The sequence below is a fragment of the Corapipo altera genome, unplaced genomic scaffold, assembly GCF_003945725.1.
Source record: "Corapipo altera isolate COAL_440 unplaced genomic scaffold, ASM394572v1 61411, whole genome shotgun sequence".
Lineage (NCBI taxonomy): Eukaryota > Metazoa > Chordata > Aves > Passeriformes > Pipridae > Corapipo > Corapipo altera.
The window spans coordinates 4,929,783-4,947,096 of record NW_020884875.1 but is presented as its reverse complement, the minus strand read 5'-3'; the positions used below and the strand labels follow the sequence as shown (position 1 = coordinate 4,947,096).

At 37.0% G+C, this 17,314-nt stretch overlaps 1 protein-coding gene and 1 long non-coding RNA gene across 4 annotated transcripts in view; one reads left to right on the top strand and one right to left on the bottom strand.

The window, feature by feature from the left end:
• Positions 1 to 17,314, top strand: part of ARL15 (ADP ribosylation factor like GTPase 15) — a 276,210-nt gene that overhangs the window by 220,951 nt on the left and 37,945 nt on the right. The window lies entirely within an intron of this gene.
• LOC113943507 lies at positions 608 to 9,148 on the bottom strand. 2 transcript variants are annotated; one of them, XR_003526349.1, is made up of 3 exons: positions 8,733 to 9,148; positions 8,098 to 8,252; positions 608 to 1,781 (listed from the first exon to the last, which is right to left on the bottom strand). It is a non-coding gene; the product is annotated as an uncharacterized LOC113943507 (long non-coding RNA). The 2 variants fall into 2 exon arrangements; XR_003526350.1 differs by lacking the exon at positions 608 to 1,781 and adding an exon at positions 4,481 to 4,601.

Below are 17,314 nucleotides of genomic sequence, written 5' to 3'. Positions count from 1 at the left end.
TACAGATATAATTATTGAGCACACCAAGTACTGTGAATAGAAACACTATCAAATATAGGGTTTTTTTTAAATGATTCAGTGGTATATCTTCTTTCTGACAATGTTTTAATTTAAATGATTATTCATTATAGTCTGAGATAAATACTGTGGCTGTCTGCCACTTTCACTTCTACTTCATTATTCCTAATTATCACAAAACATAGTAGCAAATTACATGGAGTTTTGTAGTCCGTATTTTATTGACTACTTTGCCATGCCATGTTCAGACTTTAATTTTTTTGCCACTTTTTTTTCTTATGGAATTCTGTACAGTTGAAAAACCTTTTCTTTTTTCTAAAACCTGATGTTTTTATACAAAGGTAAAGACTTGGATTTTTGGATGCCACTACTTTGTCCCCTGTCATCTTTGTGTTGATTGGAGGGATTTTGGTTTTTTAATTTTTTTTTCCAACTTATTTATTAACTTGATTGTACCTAAGACTCACACACTGGGAGTAATTGGTAAATTTCTGAAAATTTCCGTACAGGTACTTGGATGTTACTAATGATCAAGTATAAATTATGTGGGTTTTCTTATGCATTTTAGTTGATTCTGTTCAGAATTGTGCCTAGATTTTTACCTTTGTCTTCATTGTTTGGGCCAGGATGTTTGCAGTCCCTTTCTTTTTAAAATAGTTTCTCTTAAAATACTCTAGTGTTCCCCTCAGTAGAGTAACTTATACAGGGATACAGTATTGGATCAAGGTTGGCTTTTTTTTCCTAAAGACTTGAGATATGTCTTGTTAGTTTTATTTATGGTAATGTCTGAATTTTGTTCCTGAAAAAATTAGGAGAATATGTAAAAAGTAAAGAGGAAATAACTCTGTACAGAGGCCCAAGAAAGAAAAAAGAGATGACTAAAACTGAAGAGAGGGAGGATTGCACAACTGACGTGGTAAGCTTGTACTTTTAAGTAAGTAGAAATAACAATGTCATGAAAGTGAGTAATCCCTTTACAGACTGTCCAAAAGATGTTGACAATATATGGAGATAATGGAAGAGTGGGAAGGATCAAATAGAAAGAATAATCTGGAAGAAAATTTGATGGGCTTTCTGGGACATGTAAAGATAGGTTTTAAATCTGGTAAATATAATTGAGAAGCATTAAAATGCAGATAAAACAGAAGTCCTAACCTGTAGAGAGTTGTGGGGAAAGGGAATATAAAGAGATTTAGCAGATATCATCAAAAGGAATAAAAACAAGCTGAAGGAACAGTTATTGAAAACTTTATTGAGGTTTTACTGCTTAATAACTGAAAGAGAGTCATACAAAAGGGTGACTCTCTTCATGGATGTAGAAATGCAAGAAAATAAACTTACAAATTATTAAACAATATATGTAAGCAGACAAAAAAAGTTCGAAACTAGAAGTGAGATGCACAATCTGCAGATGCTACATTAAAGTGAGAAGATGAGAGAAACTCTGGAAGGAGATGTTCCATAAGGTATGGACTTCTGAGGGACTTGAGTCTTACAGTTGATCTGAGGATTATCTGAGACTTTTCTGTAGTTAAAGTGTGTACACTGTTACATCTCTCTGTGGATTCTTCAGTTTCAGGTTTGGATCTGGGCTCCGTTCTTTTAGAGAGTGGGTCAGTTAATGTGATTACAGTCCTCTGCACACTTGTTGATTTTCATGAGACTTAGAGTTTTGTATATTGAAAGCACATCTCCTCTGCCAAATAACTGGGTAGATAGAGTCAGACAGATGAAGTCTCTTAGTGCATCAAGTCTCTTTTCTGCTGGAAAGAGAGAAGGAGACAACTAATTTGACTTAGATTCTTATCACAAAACCTTTTTTAAGTGTTCAGGGACTGGCATTTCAAAGGAACTATTGGTTCACAGTGTACATTGTGAAATGAAGCCATGAAAATGTTGGCTTAATACACCCTAAACCACAGGTACACAGCCCAATTGTACCTTCTGTGTCAGAAAGTAGAACAATGAGTGAAACTCTTTAGGAGCTATGGTAAGTTGTGTTTTGGTTAAGAAAATCAAAATCTGTAGTGCTGAGTATTTTAAAATCACAGTGTTCTTAGGCATAAAAGTTAAATGACTATTTACTAAAGTGAACTGACTCTGAAAAATAAATGTAACACATAAAATTTCCAGCAGAGATTGTGTATGGGAAAGTTAGGATCAAATATGCAGAAACTTTCTGCTCTTATACCATGTGGTCATGCACCTGTAAAAAAGAAAAAATATGATGTGGGAGAGGAAAGATAAATATTTCATTGTAGTGAAGCAAATAAACACAATAATATAATTAATGTCATAGAAGACCATAAAATATACCTTGTAAGCAAATGAAAGAACAGAGTGATAGAAGATCCACACCAAGAAAACCCATAATTGTTTGCAAAACAGATGTGTATTTATGGTAAATACACTGGTAGCCAGCTAATGCTTTGGTAGAATAACAGGTAGGCAATTAAAACAAATAGAACAGGAAGTACCTTGCAAACACAAACTAGACAAACTAGTTATTCACAAGCAGTGTGAATAACTGCTCACATAAATCTCCAGGAGCAAAAATTGGGGCAGTGTACTTTGAGCTAGTGCAGGGTTGCATTCCTAGTTCAATGGTCTAGACAGCTGGAGGCCATTCTAGACTTCAGCCAATTAAACAAATTAAGTATGAGACATAGAATGCAAAGATTAAAATTAATTATGAAAAGAAATGGATGAAGCAGATTGTATAGACAGAATTTCTTCATTGCATCTCATCTGTTGAGCCTCAGTGCGGTTGTTACTTTTAGCAAGCTATTCTGTGGTTATTTTGCTTAAATGGCACATCTAGTTTGATCTGCTGTCTGAAAGATAACAGACTGCCCTTCTCAAGTGTCTGGAAAGCAGCTACTGCACTGAAGGTGTGAAGCAGATGCATAAGTATTAGTTAGCAGTGTGAAGAGTAGAAACCAACCTTGCACAGCTACTTTGAGTGTTATTCTACAGAAGGACAGGTTTGTTTTCCTTCAGAGGATCTCTCTTTGAGAAAATCTGCAAGGTGTCTTGTCAGCAGTTTTGCTAATTACATAGGTGAGGCAGCTATGGCAGAAGCTGAGAGAGCAAATTAACTTCTACCTCTAACTAGCACAAGATACTGAGATGGAGGGTAATTTAAGAAGAAGTGAGGGATTACAAAATAATATCCTAAAGCAATCCCTCTAAGTATTCTATAACTGTACGTATTAACTTTCTTGATCAGACATGGTAGTGTTTTAAGATCTGATCCTATAATACAGTAGTTTGTATATAGAGTTTTGAAGAGGGTATCTCCATTTTTCCCATCATTATTCGCCACATCAATGACTTTTTTTTTTGTAAATCTGAACAGTCTATTTTAATTGAAAGTTTAATTTAAATTATAATGTGGGATTGTCATTTAAATGAAATACAACAATTGGGGATTAATGTTAGATGAAAGGGAGTTTAAATGGAAATAATCTAACTGGATGTAATTCAAACATTTTAAAAAGAAAAAAAGTTAATTAGGGACAACCAACATGAATTTGTGAGAAGGCCAGCCTGCTTAGAGTATTGAGATGGCAAACAAAGAAAACTGAGTGGATGTTTATTTTGACTTCCAAAAAAAATGTTAGAAATTAGTCACATCCAATACTGTTGGCTAAGGTAGGAAATCTTGTTGCTTATGTAATATGGTATGTGAAATAGAAAACTCCCCCATTAAGCAAACCATAGCAATAGAATATAACAATTATTTTAATAATCAGAAATTACTAGTGCTTACTGTAGGGAACGATTGTGGGTCATCTAACTTATAAACATATAAAAGTTTCCATTATTGCATCACTGTGGTTATGAATTCAGGAAATGAAAACGATATGATTTGTAAGGTAAAGTTACTTGCCTGTGCTGTACTTCATGCGTTTGCTATAGCATTCAAACAGACTTTTAGTACTGTTTGTTCAGCGGACAAACCAGATTTGAAGTGTTCCTTTCCTGCAAAACATTCCCCCAGGGAATCTGAAGAAGTTCTTATCTCCTAGGGGAACTCTCCTGGCATCAAAATCCAACAGGAATAGAGAGCTACAGGCTTGTTGCTGTCATAATCCTATCAACACAAGATTTTTTCTTTTAAGATGGTCTGAGCAGTCTGTCAGTGTATTTTGGAGAACTGGTTGCTGCACAAAAGTAAGTTGGTTGGCAGAAGCTCAGTCAAAAGAAAAGAAAGAAAATACTGGTTCTAGTTTAAGGGAAACTACCAGAAAATTTGGTGAAAGTATTCATGAGCTACAAATCCTACTGAATTTCTAGCTGTTGGCAATGATCAAGTAGCATCAGTGGCCAAAGAAACATTTTACCATCTGTGTTTTTGTAGGAGACTGAGAGTGGAGCACTGTCTAGTGCAGACTTCTTTTGTCTGCTTGTGATTAGATGTTTGCAACATGCATTGTATTGAACTGCATTTTAACCCACCTTCATAACCCAGAGCTGGTAAGGAACATGGTAGGCTCCTTATTTAAGTGGCTTTATCTCCAACAACTGCTTTCATTTAATACAACAGGTGAGTTTTTCTTGTCATTACCTGACTCCAGAAACTGGGGTGTGAGAAAAAAAAAAATCAGCAAATATCCAGAGACATGATAAAATTGTAAGTTAATACAATTTTATTGGTATTCTTGGGGTGGTATTTAAAATATTGACTTTGGCCTGTGGAACACCTGCAGGCTTGGAACTTGTCTAGGCAGTTTATTCTAGCAGTGAGCAATGGGGGAGCTCAAACAAAACATCCCCATTTGAATGAAAGCAATGACTGGCAATGTTCCATCAATATTGCACTTCAATTTTCTCATTGCCCTATTTTTATCTTACTAAGTTTATTGCAGGAATTAGAAGTGCTTGTAGAGATCTTATGGGCTTTGGATTTATTTTCCTACAACCATACTGACAGTTGTATGCCGTTACAATGCTGAATCTGTCTTCCTTCTGAATCTCTAGGAAATTTCTAGAGATTGAAAACTTTTGATAGACATTTGCTTGTATTCATGTTTTTCATATATTTATTTTTCAAATAAAGTTAAAAATCTTAGCTTTAGTTCAGGGAGCTGTAAAACCAGCTTTTATTTAACGTGTTATTGAGAACTATAGAGAGTGCACTGTGGTTCTGTGGAACCTCAGCTCAGGTGTTTTATGCTTACTACCAAAATGTACATTTAGTGTTGAAATACACACCTAACAGAAAGTGTTTGAACATTAAAATAAATGTCACTCGAGTTCAGACCAAAAATAATATGTATTACCTGATGCAGCTTTTAGAAAACATAAAAAAAAAATAACAATTTAAAAATTAAGCTTTTGCTTGAGACTTTGAAAGAAATTATAAAGAAATAATTGCTTGTAACTGTAAAAATTGTCCCAGCTTATGAGGATAGTTGACATTTCACTTCCTTCACACCTCCAAAGAGGTGCATAACAGTGGATAAGTACCTTGAAAACCCATAATACATGTCCTTCAAGTCTTCTAACAACACATCTGGGTAATGTTCTCCAAGTTTTTGTAGACTTGGAACATCTTTTCACACTTGTACTTGAGAGTCAGCTGCAGGCCTCAAAAAAGTTTTGTGCTAGAGAAAAGCATGCATGTGTGCTGCCTTGCATAGCCTCAGTCACAGTGTGTCTCCAAGTATACTGCAAATTTGCTAATAATAAAAAAAATTGCAGATGTAGCAAACAAGAAACAGTTCAATTGTGTTATGTCAAGAGATCTAGATATCCAAGACAGTGTAGAGACACTACAGCTTCATTAGACATTCATTGTGTGAGGGCTTGCTACCATAAAGGAGAAGAGCTGTAAGGTGTGGTTAAGTTACACTTAAAAGAGTACAGGCTTGTTTGTGGTGGTATTTAATTTGCTGACTGCTCGTAGTCAAGCAGAATTTTGCTTATTGCTTCTACTCTTGGCAATAAATTAAATATTGGAATCAACAACTTGTTGCTACTTATATCTCTCGTGAGCATCTAAGTGACAAGCAGACATTGCTTCTGGGTGAGAGTGGGAGGACAGAAAATAGCTCACTGTTTCAGTGTGTGGAAAAGGAATCCAAAAGAGATTTGAAGGTCTACTGTATGCTTGCCACAGGGTTTTTTTTCCTTTTTCTTTTATCACAGAGGCTAGTTAGAAAATGAAGTATACCACTTAAGCATATTATTTCACTGCATGAGCAATTGTGGTAAGATGAAACATTGCATAGACAAAGTGATATGATGTTTTTAGCATTTCTGTCTTCTCCCTGATGCTTCAACTTTGCCTTAAGACAGCAGACTTTCTTGGGCAGTGGTGACAGCAAAGCTTGCTTTGAATACTGAGCACTGTAACTGCCATTCCTAATTCAGCTAAAGAAAGCATTGTCTTCATTGGTCCAATTACTTTTTAATGGGTTTTGTCTGCATTTCTTAGCAATCTTGAACCTGCTTTTCAGAGTCAAGTATTGAGAATATCTGATTTGAGATACGGCAAAATCCCTTCCCTTGCTGTTAGTTAAGATGAGAAACTATATCTCTTATGAATTCAAATAAACAATTTATAAATTACTGTACTGTCATCTGTAAGTAAACATGTGAAAGATTTTGAATAGAAGGGGATCTTGAATGTGAGGGAGTGAAATACAGAAATAATTTTACATACTCCAATAAGTGCTTGGGGAGAAAAAAAAGGACAGTTGCAATGGAATATGAACTTGCCACAGGTCAGCTCATTCATGGTCATAGTCCGTGCCCACTTAGCCTTCAGCAAACACAAAGTAATCTAAATGAGTTTAGTTCTCAGAGGATGTAAACCATCTTGAATTTGTCATGGGCCGGGGTAAATTGTCAGCATGATGCTCAAAAATAGAGTATCTCTTTTTCCACAGTGACTTGCTCCTGTGTTGAAGCTTCTGCAATTTTTAAAGCTAGACTAGACATCTTGCTTAAAGTTTGGTTGTAGTTCAATGCAATAATAGCTGAAATTTGTACAGAAACTCTGTGGATTGTCTGTAAGACCAGAAATTGTCATAACTGATGTAAATGTCAGTCTGTCAAATCAGTGATTGACATAACTGTTCTTTCTAGCTCAGTTACTTCTCCTGCAGAAAGGATTTTAAGGCCAAGTCTAGTTAGCATTCTACACTGAAGCTTTTAAGGTTATTTTAGTGTTGACTATGCAAGACTTGGGTCTAAGCACATGTGTTTGCATTATAAAACCTCTTACTCTGAGCATTAATTAGTAAATGTGACCCTTCGCAAACACAGATACTAGAAAAAGCAACAAATTCACTTCTAAGAAATTGATTTCTGCATGATTACGTCACAGTATTTTTAACCCTGAAGCACTACAAAATTTTAAATTGAAATGGAACAGTAAATCTGTCCTTAGAAAGATGCACACTGTACTGTCTGCATCATTACTGAAACCATTTGACTTTGAAGCACAGAAGGAACACTTAATTTTTATTTACTATTATGAAGGAAACCCTTTCATTACAGGGGGGAAAAAAACCTGACAAATATGAAAATATGACTGTGATTTGGGCAAAGTTCCAGAGATGGGAAAGAGTGATGCTTTTATCTTCAGAGTGCCTTTGACTGCTGCATTTATTCCATTAATAACTCCAGTATGTTTAATGTCATACTTTGTACATTTGTCTCTGTGTCTGGCCTTTGTGTAAACTACAAGGGAAGGTATTTTGATGTTTAACTCAGCTGGGAAAATTGGTTAGTAAAATGCTGTGTCTTATTTCCCTGGATTGCATGGAACACCATGCTAAAGTTCAGTTTTGACAAATGTGTTCTTTCATACTTTTTTCTTTCCAATTTGAATTTTAAACCCACTGCATAAAAAATCTAATTGAACAGAAGTCGTTGCTAGTTATGTATACTTATGAATAGTTTCATCTGTAGTTTCAGATAAAGGCTTCAGTGAAATTATTTGATCAGACAAACTTAACACTGCTGGGCAGTCTGAAGGAAAGGTCAGATCCTACCCATATATAAAAGGAACTGAGTAATGAAAACACTTAACTGTGAGCTTCAGTAAAGCTTTGTGATCAAACTCACCATTGACACCCATGGACTCATTCTGTTCTCTTCAGTATTTATTATTAGATGTAGGTTTGCCTGTTGAATGCAGGGGTGTAATATGCAAATGCACTGTAGGACCTATTCAGCTGTTTCTTGTCTTAATTTCAGCCAAATGGATGAGTGGAGAATGTCTGTGGATATACATACAGAGGTTTAATGCTGAACAAAATTGTAATGACTCGTAAATTAATTTCAAAAAAAGAAGTGAAGAAAAAAACTTGTCAGCTAAAATTATTTTGCATTATCTACTGTAGTTGAAGTGAAAGGATTCCATCTATACAGACTAATTTATGTCTACTGGAGGAGAATAAATCATAGGACCTGGAACTTCCATGTCATTGGCCATGCCAGGATTTTGGAATGCTCTACAGATGTTAATGTGAAAATATAGCCTACCTAACCCTGCCTTCCAAAACCAAAGATAAATGAGATCTCTGTGTAACTCAATAAACTTCAGTCTGATCTCATTGCATTGATTCTTAGCCATATGCTTCATGGTTATAAAAAGGCTTTAGAAAGGAGATTGCTGAAACATGCAACTCCTCCTTCCAGTACATGAAAAGTCATTCTGGTTAGCTGAAGACTGTATTTAGATTTTTATTATACCATACCTTTTTCACCAAAGTTGTGTTCTTCACAAGTTCTGTTAACAAATTTCTTTATAATGCTCTGAGTTTTCAAATAATTTGATGAATGTAACTTATTTCTCCTTCTCAAAGGTTGGTCAAAATAAGTGTTACCTACATGGTACAGACAAGGAAATACAGTTTCTAGTTGCCTTTGCTGGGAATAGGATTAGCACACAAAATTTTACTCATCCAAAACGCTTGACAGCAAGGGTTAGATCTACAGAACTAATAACAAGTCTTTTAAAATATGGAGTTGAGGTGGTTTGAAGCTGGCTCCCTGCCAAGTCGCCAAACCTCACGAGAGAGAGGCAGCTTAAGCAATATATATAAATATACTTACACTTTTATTACATTTATATACAATTGAAATATATGTATAATTTCAAAAGGAAAAGGGAAAGGGAAGGGGGAAGGAAAAAAAAAACCAAAACCAAAGTAAAATATATACAATCAGTAGCCCAAGATCTAGCAACTAAAAGAATTAGCAAAAGAATATCTTACTACTCTCCTTGGGACAACCGAGAGTCGCTCTGGAACGATCCCCAGCAACCTCCATCTCCCAAAGTCAACAAAGCCTTACCAGGCCTCACTCCCCAACACGACAGACTCAACAGCAGGGAACCTGTACCCCCAAAGCCACCAGAAGGAAAAAGGGATGAAGGCCTCTCCTCCTTTCTTCTTATACCCCAACTTATGTAAAAATAGTAGGGAATACTGGGTAAATCTGTGTACTTCCTGGTCACCAAGGAAGGCCTAGACTAAACTACCACAGGAGTACTCACTAATTCCATACCCTGAAGGGTGGTCCTGAAAAATTGAGATGGTCATTTCTAATGAGTCATAACTAAACTTTTTATTTGAAAAGTGTATTTTATAATACAATAACATCTTACTTTATGCAGGTATCTCTTTATGGTGTGATTTGGAAAAATGCTTATAATTCACAAAATTTGTGATTTTAAACTGTGCTGAAAAAGCCACATGGAAATTATGCTAAGAGGTTAGAAGACATGGAGATATTTGAGGGAAAATATATGGATTCTTAACAACATTTTAAGACTGTGTGATAAGAACTGGAGTTTTGCTCAACTGCTTATGTTAATGGGACTTTTTGTTTCCTCGTTGGTGCATAAGATTAGTGTACAAAAACTTAGTAATATCAGAGATCCATTAATACATCAATACTTACTCTTATGCCACCCTCATTGTCCCTGAACATCTCTATCAGTCGCAGATTTTCCATCTGTTTAAGATTTTATGCCCAGGTACCAAACAAAGCTAGAAAAATTAGAACCTGGAGGACATATGGTCAAGGAACGTGGTGAGCAATCCTGTGCCTTGGTATCATTGCAATGATACCTCCTGCAAAGTGAGCCTCTTGGCCCGCATTGACTCCTTACTGAGATGCTAAGTAAAATCACATGGCTTTTTTTCTTTTTTTTATTCTTAATGTTTATAATCTGTTTGATTCCCAAGCACATTGTTGGTGAAAACAAGCTGCAATTTAGTCTGGACTCTTACATAATGCTTTACATAAATTCAGCTTACTTCTGTTATCCATCATGTGAAAATAATCTTCCCATAACTGAAACAGGGCTGACTGCTAAGAAACCCAGTATCAGTCTGTAAATTTAAAAAGGCCTTGTTTTCCCCTTTTTTATATACCCAAAGTGAGAGGAAAAACAACCAGGAAGTTTGGGAGGTCTACACCTTGCTGACTGCCAAGGTTGTATTGTCTGCATGAGTTCCTCCACTTCAGTTTGTAGCTCAGCTGTGGATATCTTTTGGTATTTTTGAGTGATGCTTAAGCTATTTATGGCCTTTTGTACTATGTGGAATATCCTGCACTCAGGAAGCCTCTGAAAGTCAAGTCCAACAGGCAGCTATCCAGAGTACAAAGTTAAAGCACATACTACTATTGTTTTTAACCAAAGTAATGTTAATAATATAAGGCAGAATGGTATGTGATAGAAACCTAAAAGCTGCCATGCTTATCATGTAGCAGCTTAATTACTAGTGCATTATACCTGAGGAACATTCCCTCCTTCTCTGATACAGCACTCATAAATGAACTGTACCCCATAGACTTAAACTTGCAATCCTCCACTGAAGTGCAGGGATTTTTATACTTCTTGATGTTTTAGCTTCCTGGTCCTTTTGGAATTTTTGTGGTTAATTTGCATGGGTAGAAATCTGCAATTGGTGTCCATGGGTTAGTATTTTCGTTAATGATTTTCTCTCTCTTTTTAATTTTTATTTAATGGCGTCATGTAGTTGGTTGGCTCCCTTGTTTAAAGAGAAAGAGACAGACTTTTAATGCCATTCTAGTCTTTCAGATTTTACTTTATTTTTCCTTATCAAATTTGGAAAACCAAAGTCACAAATTCTGATTTCCAGGTCTGTTTCATTATCCTGATATTTTTCCTTATTTACATTAGATCATGAGAGGAGTGTAGCCCCACAGGAACATTTGCTGTGTGGTGTTGCTCTGGCTAAGTTTTTGCTCTTCTAAAGGATTTCTATTTTATTGTTAATCAAAATGGTGCTCCCCTTCTACCATCTAGCATCATCCTCTTGCTTAAAAATAATTGCATTTTTTAATCTGATTTTATAAAGCTTGTTTTTAATTTTTATTCAAATATGGCACAGAAAATTCTAGTTGTATTCTCTTATTTAGGCAACTGATGTATGACACCGTTGAGTAAGAGGAATTGCCCATAATCTAGGGTGTTTTGCTCTTGGACTGAGTGTTTTTATGTGCTGCCACATCCAAAGACTTATGATTTTCTTAGATACTTTAGCATCACTTACTGTACTCAGAAAGTATGGGACATTCCTTTTATTTACAGAAACATCTCATCATGGACTTGAATTGTAACAATGATGACTTCTGTTTGTTGAAAGGATTTAAAAAGTAATTCTAAATAATTATTTGTTTTGAAATCTTATTAACACATTATGTGAATATAGGTTCAATATAGATCTTTTGATTTGCAAGACAATGTAGTGTGGTTTATGTTTAAATGGGGGAATATATTTGAAATCTATTTTATGGTTGAAAAGGTAGAGCAACTTTCTTAATTTTGTAACATTCTTACTGATTTGCATTAATACTCATTTCATTTTCCTCTCACTTTGTATTCCTATACGATATATTTGGTTTTAGTCCTGTTAATAAAGGTGTTGTCCATAGGTGAGCAACACAGAGTTGCTCTTAGTGAAATACGAGTATACAGAGTAACAGTGAGGTTCATGTAGTTGTCTGTACATTACCTTCAGTAGACAATTCATTGCTCTGATTAGCATTGTGTTTCAGTTAATATATAAAAAAACTATGTATGACACACAGCATGAAATGGAATAGAGTAGATTGTGTTTCAGATAAAAGCTTTACTTTGGATCTGCAAGACATAAATTGCACTGAGTCACACCAAAGATTCATTCTTCTTCTGACCATGGTCAGCTCTCAGTACCATCATACAAGTGTAGGCACACAGTGATGTCTCAGTCATTATCCTCTCCCAGCTTCCAGTAGTCTTTAGGGATTTCCTAATTGTGTTACATTCACAACTTTCCACTTAAAAGATGCTTCTTCCATGCATTTCTCAAATTAATTGGTGAATGTATTTATACTTCTGGCATCCATAGCATTCTATGGCAGTGAGTTTCACAGTTTGGTTGTATTTTGTGTGTGGGAAATCCTTTTAAAGGACCCATGTTCATGAGTAGGTAGTTTCATTGAGGGAAATTTAGACACTGAGAATATTAGCTGGGGAAAAACATTTACAACATGCAGTCTCATTTAACTAGATCACTCTGGTGTGGTTATATTTGGTTTTAGATGTCTAATTTCCCTTTGTCCGTTTGTTACATATTGTGTATGGTTGTATAAGAGGAAACAGATGTGGTGAAAACACTGAAGTTGCTTTTCTCCATAAGTTACATTTTTAAGTAAATTTTCTCCTAATAAAATGTTTAGTAATTCCAGTAACAAATAAGAATCAAAAAATAATACTAGGCACCAAACACTCATCCTATTACATTTTTTGGCAGATGAAAGTGAAGCAAATGCTCAAGTATGTGGGCTATCCTAAAATTGGCATTTTTTTAGGAATACTACAAACATTCCATATGTCTTCTGATACAACAGTGTATGAAGTCATTTATTACTCTATACGTACAAGTAACTAGGTGTTATGTATCATATGACATTTGAGGGTGAAAAAGGAAATTGCAGGAGGGAGACAATTTTCCCTCTTAGCTCTGTGAGAAGTTGTTTTTATGTAGATGTGCATTTGTGTATGAAGGAGAAAAATTCTCTTCTTCCTGAAGTAAAATGAAAGAATTTTGTTTTTTAAATATATAGATAAATGTAAAGAAATATACCTGAGAACATGCATGCTGCAGCTGCATTAATATTGTTTTTAAGGGGAAGTGTTCTTGCCTCTATACCCCCTGCCACAATTTCGTCTTATTACAGAAACAGGCTGATACTGTGTCAGGCATAGATGACTGTTGATGGGTGATTTTTAGTGGTCAGTATTGCCACATTGAGTAGATTTTATCTCTTTCATAGAAATTACTTCTTTCTCTTCTGGTTCTTCAATAAATTATTTTGAGAAAAGTTAATTTGCTTTTTTGGAACCTATACTGAGGTTCTGCCCTGTGTGTGTGGCTTCCAGTAAGTACATGAAATAGGATCTTGGTGGTAGGATGTGGGAGAGAGGGCTTATGCTTCAGGCACATTTCTCTCTGTAGGTTTCTGTTTCTCTGCTAATCTTCTACATCAACAACAAGTGACAGTGACCAGTTATACTGAAGTTCTGTGTGCACCTGTGCCTAAGTGGCTTTTGTATAATAGGGGTTTTTTTGTTGTAATTGTTGATTTTACATTATCGGTTGGTAGATGTAGGCTAACGTGGTCTTCCTTTGGAGCATGCTATGGTTTGTGTTCAGTGTGAGCTGCATTCTTTTTTCACTTTGTAATAGATAACACAGGTTAGTTTGATGCATAATTCTGTTTTATTTTTAGTTGTTGTGTGGATGCATTTCAGCTGTGGGGTGATTTGACCATCTATGGAAATGTTTTCTTTGCCAAAATGATTTACAGTCATCTTCCCAAAAAATGATTCAAAATCGTGTACAACAAAGAATGTCAGTACTATTTTTTTCTGTGTCCATGTTGAAAACTAGCTGTAGAGAATACTTTTGAAAGTAGCTTTCTAGCTACTGAAATTTGCTTTCAGGTAGCTACAGTATGGGGGTTCCATATTGCTATGAAACACAAAGTTACCACATGGTTTTATGTGCTTGCATGGGTCATTCTGTTGGAATAAAGTAGTGACTGATTTTAATTTTTCTCATCAATAACATCTTAAAGCAAGTCAGCCTAACCTGCAGTTATGTTACATAATTTATATTCAGGTACTTCAACAAATGGCGTGGTGTTTTAAGTTCTGAAACCCTGAGCCTTGCAAGTTCTCAACACTTCTGAAAACTGGCCAGTGCTCAAGTCAGCATTCAAATCTGGGTTATGAATGGAACGGTAGGCATCTCATTTGACAAATCCAGCCTAAATTAATTCCCAATTATTTTTGGCATTCCATATTAGTGAAATATTAATGTCAGTCGTGATATTGTGCTCTTGACATTGTTGGCTGTTAACCTTCCTTCTACAGATTCCTCTGCAGTGTCTTTGTGAAAGATGTGCTTCACAGAGCTTAGTACCAAGTGTGGAGAGCCAAAAATGGGCCATCAGGCAGACTGAAGATACTTCTATGGTAAAGCAAAAGAGTAAGATTCAGCAAGGGTTCTTTTAGGGATCAGCTATTGGTAATACTTATTAGTATTTAAGCCTTGATTCAGCAAAGCTCTTAAACAAGAACTTATTTTTAGAGATGATGAGGGTCCCATCTCTGGTCCTTAAAGCTTTTCAATTCTTTTTATATAGTAATGGTACATTTTGAATACTTGAAGTTCAGCATGTTCTATTTAATTGTGGTGTCTGCTGGTGATCCTTCAAGAAAGGAATGGGCTCTGTCTGGGGGGATGTGCAAGGCAATGCTCAAAGAAGTATGTGGTTGAAGTAATTGAATGCTTCTCTGAAAAAACTGGCAGCCCGTGGTTTGGACAGGGGCACTCTGTGCTGGGTTAGGAACTGGCTGGAGGGCCGGGCCCAGAGAGTGCTGGTGAATGGTGCTGCATCCAGTTGGCAGCCGGTCACCAGTGGTGTCCCCCAGGGATCAGTGTTGGGCCCAGTTCTGTTTAATATCTTTACTGATGATTTAGATGAGGGGATTGAGTCCATCATCAGCAAATATGCAGATGACACTAAGTTGGGGGGGAGTGTCGATCAGCTGGAAGGCAGGAGGGCTCTGCAGAGGGACCTGGAGGTTGGAGAGTTGAACTGATTCCAACAGGATGAGGTTCAACAAGGCCAAGTACCGGGTCCTGCATTTGGCCACAACAACCCCATGCAGAGCTACAGGCTGGGCACAGAGTGGCTGGAGAGCAGCCAGGCAGAGAGGGACCTGGGAGTTTGGATTGACAGGAAGCTGAACATGAGCCAGCAGTGTGCCCAGGTGGCCAAGAAGGCCAATGGCATCCTGGCCTGCATCAGGAACAGTGTGGCCAGCAGGACCAGGGAAGTGATTCTTGCCCTGTACTCAGCGCTGGTGAGGCCACACCTGGAGTACTGTGTCCAGTTCTGGGCCCCTCAGTTCAGGAAGGATATTGAGGTGCTGGAGCAGGTCCAGAGGAGGGCAACTAGGCTGGTGAAGGGACTGGAGCACAAGTCCTGTGAGGAGAGGCTGAGGGAGCTGAGGCTGTTCAGCCTGGAGAAGAGGAGGCTCAGGGGAGACCTCATCACTCTCTACAACTCTCTGAAAGGAGGTTGTAGGCAGGTGGGGGTTGGTCTCTTTTCCCAGGCAACCATCAGCAAGACAAGAAGGCATGGTCTCAAGTTGTGCCAGGGGAGGTTTAGGTTAGATATTAGAAAGAATTGCTTTGGAGAGAGGGTGCTCAGACATTGGAATGGGCTGCCCAGGGAAGTGGTGGATTCTCCGTCCCTGGAGATTTTTAAAAAGAGACTGGATGTGGCACTGAGTGCCATGGTCTAGTAACCGCAGTGGTAGTGGATCAAGGGTTGGACTTGGTGATCTCAGAGGTTCCTTCCAACCCAGCTGATTCTATGATTCTATGATTCCATCTGCCTGCCTTTGTCATAGATTGTTTTGTCTAATGACAAATAGATGACTGGAACCTAGTGATTTTTAGTGGTTCCTTACTGTGTATTCCCTTGGTTCTTTTTTCTTGGTACCCAATTTGACAGAACTTTCCCGTGATAAATATTGTCAATCAAAGACTCAGTAGGCACTTTGAATCTGGAAAGTTGTGTAAAATGCTAAGAACTTTGACAAATGAGAAAATTAATGTCTAGATTGTGGAATGAGTAAAAAATGCTGGCCTTTATTTCTCTAGATCAGTTTTTTGAGATAGTTGATTTGCTCATTCACAGCTGGTATTCTTTAATAAACTTTCTATGTACATTTATCTGGGTCTTGTTGGTCTTTTTTTGTGTGCAAATAATTTAAATTAGCCTCCTGAACTCTTAGTTAAAAACTATGTGGTCTCACGTATTAGATTTGGAGGAATTTCAGTGGAGATATTCCCATCAGAAAAAGCCCAATCTCTTCAGGTTGACATTTCTTTCTTTTTACCGAGGAGTTCTTTATTCTCAGTTGGGAACTTTTGCACTCAGTAATACTGCTGTTACATGAGCAGTCTGTAAGCAAGCATAACCTGGCAGAGCTTCACATGTGAATGGTTGCAGTTGAACTTGTAGTTGCCCTCACAGGGAGCAGGGGAGGACACAGTCTTTATGAACAATTCTTTCTTCATTGTCACAGGATTTATGGTAGCTCCTGACACTCAGCAGTCATTTTCAGAATATTTGCTTTTGAGCATCAGGGCCTTTAAAACAGAAAATGAGCTCCTCTGAGCTTAAGATACCTGCCTAGAGATACAGAAAGCCAGCATGCAGAAATAATTGCTTGGGTAGCACAGTAGCTGTCTGTTTTCAGTCTGCTGGCTCTGTTGTGCTCTACCTTTCTGCATGCCTCAGTAGTCTTGGGGTGGACAAAGTCTCATCTTGGTTCTCTGGTAGGAGCTGCAGAAGAGCCACCAGGTGCAGCAGATTAATAGCACTTCCTTCTAGCTTGCAGCCTATTGCCTAAGAGTTTCTTGCTTTGTGACCCCATGGTGTCTGGCTGGTTTTTAAGTACAGACATTAAACTTCTTTTTTAATTAGCACCAGGTTATTTTTATCTTTGAAAGGAGGAGGATGCTGTCAGTAAAGAGCCATGTAACTTTAAGTGTTAAAGAACCATGGATCTCTGGGTTGTAAAAAGAACGTCATTGTCTGAAGGTACAACTTCCACTGTGCTTTTCTCCTCATTTGTCCCAGGTGAAGAGCTTTTCCCACCTTTCCTGAATTTTGTGTACAGATCAGCAAGGAAGGCTTGAAGGCTTCATCTTTTGTTTTTTTTCTTATATAGTCTACAAAT